Raw genomic sequence first — 6,245 nt, 5'->3', positions numbered from 1 at the left:
ATATTTTTATTGTTGAGAATATTACAGATGTCCCCCCTTTTTTTTTGGATCTTATATTCTTATCCCTAGGAAGGAAAACCTATGTTTCCATATTTTCCTCAAATGAATAAAAATGTAGTCTAATTTTTGGACTATTACCTTACATCTGCCAGAAAGAATGACTAGTAACTATGTCCATTAATTATATAAAAATATTTTACAAAGTTGTATTTTCATATTTTATACACAATTCTACTTTTCTTCCTAGATTCCAAATGAATATTTATTGAAATAAAAGTACATTACAACTGGCTTAAGATGAGAAAACTTGAAGAGAGGATTGAGAACCAGAAATCAAGATAATGGGAGCTCCGAAAGCAAATGGAATTACAATTTCCCTTTTGATTCCATTTCATCCATTGATGCAGAAATTTCTCCATGAAAATTTTGTGCAATACTGAATGACTCGGGGCTCATGGATCCTTTTGGAGTTTTCGTCCCTTCACAAAAATAAAACTTTTAAAGATCATAATAGGTACTTAAATACTTGTTGATTTGATGGGAGATTTCATTTGCTGGGAAAGAATTTAGTTCAAGCTCGTCTACAAAGTCCTTGAGAAATGAATGCACGATTCAAGGTGGATTATATCCCAATGTACACACCCTGACTTGATAGAGTGGCATTAGCTAGAGGTTTCCAAGTTTCCATTCTTTAAATCCGTAAAAGAAAGGAAACCCAGGCTCTTCAGTTTAGCTTCTGCATTATCAATAAACTCCTTGGAGGCTCTCTGCAGTGGGAGCCGGGGTGGGCCCATTGGAATCCCAGACACCAGAGTCATGATGGCTTTGGTCTGTGACACTCCAAAACCTAGTTTGAGCACAAAGTTGATAAATCTCTGAATACAAAACTGATAAATCAGGGCTGAAGAGAAGTCCTTCCGCTCATAAGCCTCCAACATCTGGTTTGTCTTTTTTCCCAGGTAGTTACAGATACTGCCCACTGCTCCCGTTGCCTCCATCACCAGAGCACTCAGCAGTTGCTCATCCACCTCGAAAAGGAAAGCAAACTGTCGCTGGCGATTCTGGTCAACACACTGTCCAAAGTCTAGGAGATCTGTGTCACTAAATTTCAGCCATTGGAAGGTAGGGATCTTCTGAATCCCATCCAGCAGCTCCTCAGCACGAACCTTTACCCCTGTCAAGGCAGGGATGTGATAGGAATAGAATGGCAGCGCCGGGGCAGCAGCAGCCACCTCCTTTAGGAAAGCAGTGAGGTCATCTTTGTTCTGTGGCTTGAGAAAGAAAGGTGCAATAACAGCGATGCCATCGGCCCCAATTTCTGCTGCATGTTTGGCCAGTTCTTGGGACTCCTTCAAGCTCACAATTCTATTTTAATGGCCCATAGTTACATGTGGGATGTATGAAAACCAATCCTTAGCTAACAGAAAATAGAAAATAAATCAAACTGTGTGATTGTTTCCCTAGCTTGGCCAACAGTGAAAATCTATAAAAATTTAAGTAGCACTGAATATTCCATTAAATATGATAAATTGATCACACAGTTAGAGATTAGTTGCACCAAATTCTTTTTAGCCATATTGCCATCATCAAGCTATATTAATCTCCATAACATAACAGACAGGGAAAAAAACAAGTCTTCATTCCTCATAATTAGAATTCACCATTTTGTTGGTTAAGTCCATGGATGAATAAATCAAAATAAAGTTATAATTTTTATAAATGAAAGTCCAACAGAATAATATTATTATTATGTACATAAAACATTTAAATTCTAATATAATCTGTTCCTTTTAAAAAATCATTTTTAAGGCAATGTTGTACTGTGCTTGGCACACAGAAAAAACTCTATATTTTGAATTATGAAAAAACTTCATGCTATTAGAAATAAAAGTATCCTTCGAACTAATGGAAACTGGCATTCTTGTCTGAATAGAAACAGCCTGGAAAAAAAAATTCTCATTTTAGAATCATTTCAGCATACACATGATATTTCAAAACATCTGGTTTTAATGATGTCCAGAGGACATTCCAGAATGGTGGGGTCTAGATGTGCAGATATGTAAAAAAGCACTTCTTGTTAATTTTAATAAATGGAATACATAAAATGGATAAATGCAGACTAAAGAAAGATAGAAATCGTTATTTTTGAGGTTCTTTGAAAAATTAATTTAAATGCCTGGATTATATAGACTGTCTGATGAGCAATTGCTTGAGTTGCTGATCTGAAATCAAAGTCACAGTTGATTTTTTTCCAAGATTCTTGACAGGCTGCAATAATGGCATCAATTCAAACCACTCTGGCTCACATAGTTGAGAATCAGTCTCCAGAACAATAGCCTGCTAATCCTCTCTCACCTGGGAGATAAATTAAGCTTGGCCTTGCCTCCAGTGACTTTAGAATTTTTATTTTTTTAAGTCTTCATTTAATAAGTTCAATATCTTTTGCCCCCAACCTTTTCTTCAAATAAATTCTTACTTGAAAACTAAGCATGGCAAACATAAAACTAGCTCCTATGGTTGAGCACATGTGGTGAGAGGTAAGGTCCCCCATCCAGTGTGAGCGTGCTGTACCTCAGCTAACCTCCTGAGACGCTCGGCTGGACCATGGCTGGAGCAGAGAATGACAACCGCTGGCACGGACCCAGCTCAAGGGCTGTGAAGTGACAGAAAGATCACCTGGTATAAAAGATATGCCAGGCCAACTCCACAGGGTGAGTTTCAATAAGAACTACCAAACGAATCATAATTTAGGTATATCTCTTTACTCATTCGTTCGTATATTTTTATATCCAGACAAAATGGTGAAGATACTTGACATAAATTATTCAATCTGGTAATTACAATTTCTAAGCTCATGGCAAAAATGTGACATCTGTCTTTCTTCTGAAAATTAATATTTTACAAATTAATTCATTCTGCTGTGCTCAAGAAAATTTAGTAAAAGTACTTAAAAATTTAAAAAAATTAAACAAACAAAAAATATTTTCTTGATGTGTTTTTCCCAAAAATAGTTATATACATTTCACATGAATAAAGAGTAAAACACAAACAAACAAACCAAAACTATGAGGAACAAAAGTCTTCTGGTATTTTTTTATTTTTTAAAATAAAAGCATTGTATGTGCCGATGTTTCATAGTATGACATGGTTTTAATTGAAAGCTGATGAAAATAACTAAATTATTACTACAAGCTAAAATCCGTTTTAATCAATGTAATTAAAATAGAATGGGAAAATTTAATTGTTGCAATTTGGCTATTCTTTCCAATAATAAAACAACTTTATTTATAACAAAGATGTTACTCATTTATTTCCAGAGAACATCTTAGAGCAACTACATTGGAAAAAATAAAATCATAATGTTAGAAAGAAAGAAAGAAATTAAAATGTTATATCCTTATAAAATGCATTTTTTTTAAAAGACAATGCAAGATGCAGATGATGTACTATAGAATTATACACCTGAAATTTATATGGTATTAACCAATATTTCCGCACTAGATTTAAAAATAGATAAATAGCCCTAACTGGTTTGGCTCTGTGGATAGATCATCGACCTGCGGACTGTAGGTTCCCGGGTTCAATTCCGATCAAGGGCATGTACCTTGGTTGTAGGCACATCCCCAGTAGGGGGTGTGCAGGAGGCAGCTTATTGATGTTTCTCTCTCATTGATGTTTCTAACTCTCTATCCCTCCCCCTTCCTCTTTGTGAAAAATCAATAAAATATATTTAAAAAAAATGGATAAATGAATAAGGTAACTAGTATTTATTGAACTTAGATTGCACATATTTTAGGATTAATTCATGTGAAAGTAGAAGCAGCTCTTACTAAGAATTTACAAAGATCCAAGCATTCTGGCCAGTCTGGTGTGAAACTTGTTCTATAAAATCATTGCTTCACATTAATATTTAAGTCAACATTTTGAAAAACAGCCTTAGCAAGACTAAAAACGTTGTTTTAATTTACAAAATTAAAAAAAAATGGGAAATGTTACTTTACAAACTCAGGTCTCTCTGGCTTTAAATCTTCTGCTGTTGAACAATCCTTAATCCATATCTGGAACTCTTAAAAAGTAACCCTTAAAGAAAATGTCTTGAGAATACTCATTTTCACTGAAGAGAATTAATAATTAATAAATATCTTCTTCATAGAGTCCACCTATTACCTTCTATTTGAAGAATGAGTCTTAAAAGTGATTAAAAACAAAACATTCATAGTTCTTTAGATCAATCTGAATGTTTCTTACACATGGGTATGTGCAGGTGAAATGAAATAAAAATGACTAGAATACATTAATCTAAATTGAAATTCATGAATTGGTTAAAGATTTATGATGATTGTTAACTGTACTTATATACATATATAGTTTTAGAAATATTCTATTTGATTAGGTTTTATTTGTGTAATAATTATTTTATGTTGCATAATATTTACGTTTTCTTTTTTATCCAATTTATCTTTGAATTCTCAATACAATTCCATGAATAAAACAGAGTAATTCTAAGAATAGAATAGAATAGAATAGAATAGAATAGAATAGAATAGAATAGAATAATTCCATTCTTATTCTCATTTTAAAGATATTCCCAGGAGGTCAATTAATGTGACCAACGGCACTCAAGAGTCAAACAGCAGGATTAGGAAGCAGACTGAGCCTTTGATCCCACACCTCCTATTGCAGCTAGCAGGCCTGTTGTTCTTTTCTAGATCCAACATGCTGTGAAGAGCTTAACCATATAGTTATGTTTATTCTCATATTTTCTATTTAAAAATCAAGTTTACCCACAAATTATTTATACATTTTTGATAAAAAACATTTGGATTACTTAATGTAAAATTGCCTACTTATTTGGTGAATAATTTCAGCATTTCAGTTGGGATAAAAAGAATAAACAAACTCTTTTATTTTGTTTAAAAAGTAAATATTTGAGCCCAGCCAGCATGGTTCGGTGGTTGAGTGTTGACGTATGAACCAGGAGGTCCACAGTTCGATTCTGGTTGCAGACTCATCCTCAGGAGGCAGCCGATCAATGATTCTCTCTCATCATTGATGTTTCTATTTCTTTCTCCCTCTCTCTTCCTCTGGGGGGGTGAGGACATGAGAGGGGGGGTAGGGGGTAACGTGGGTATAAGGACACATATGTAATATCTTAATCAATAAAAATATATTTTAAAAAAGTAAATAGTTGATATAATTTTTCATACAGTCGTAATCCAATTTAGTATGGTACATACACTGAGAAATATTAAGAAATCTTTATAGTAATAATTATAGAAAATGTTACTAATGCGACATACATATGAAAAATGTTCATTAATATGTATACATACTTAGGAAAAACATTCATATCGATTTAATTGAAAAAAATGTTAGTACTCCGAACCACAAAAATTTAAAAGGTTTCCCATACATCATGAAACTGCTACTTAGTATATAAATAATCTGTCTCTAGTCTATAATTCCCACTGACCATAGTAGAAAAACTCAATATTTGAGTCATGTCTTTGTTGTATAACAAGACTACTTCCATAATTCAGCTATTTAAAAAAAGAATGGAAGAATATACCATCTATATGGATTGGTAGAACCAACATCATTAAAATGTCCATATAAGCTTCCAGCCTCTCCTTTTTTCCTTTTTTTAAAATATATTTTTATCCTAAAGAGAAAATGAACAAATGGGACTACATCAAAATAAAAAGCTTCTGCACAGCAAGAGAAAACATTAACAAAACAACAAGAAAGCCCACTATATGGGAGAACATATTTGCCAATGTTATATCCAATAAGGTTTTAATATTCAAAATTTATAAGGGACTCATACAAATTAACAAAAGGAAGATAAACAATCCAATCAGAAAGTGCGTACAACACCTACTAAATAGACACTTTCGAAAGTGGACACACTGAAGGCCGAGAGACATGAAAACATGCTCAAAGTCACTAATCATTCAAGAGATGCAAATCAAAACAGCAATGAGGTGTCATCTCACACCTGTCAGAATGGCTACCATTAACAATTCCACAAGTGACAAGTGCTGGGGAGAATGTGGATAAAAGGGAACCCCAGTACACTGCTGGTAGTAATGCAGATTGGTGCAGCCATTATGGAAAACAGTATGGAGCTTCCTCAAAAAATTAAATATGGAACTGCTGTTTGACCCAGTGATCCCACTTCTAGGAATATATCCTAAGAGACCCGTAATACCAATCAGAAAGAATATATATACTCTATGTTCATA

The 6,245-nt window shown here is 33.7% G+C and overlaps 1 pseudogene; it reads right to left on the bottom strand.

The window, feature by feature from the left end:
* Positions 1-244: 244 nt before the first annotated feature.
* The window catches only part of LOC102761968, a 51,814-nt pseudogene continuing 45,813 nt past the window's right edge, over positions 245-6,245 (bottom strand).

Source organism: Myotis davidii, unplaced genomic scaffold (assembly GCF_000327345.1).
Source record: "Myotis davidii unplaced genomic scaffold, ASM32734v1 scaffold438, whole genome shotgun sequence".
NCBI lineage: Eukaryota > Metazoa > Chordata > Mammalia > Chiroptera > Vespertilionidae > Myotis > Myotis davidii.
This window is presented reverse-complemented; position numbering and strand designations above follow the sequence as displayed.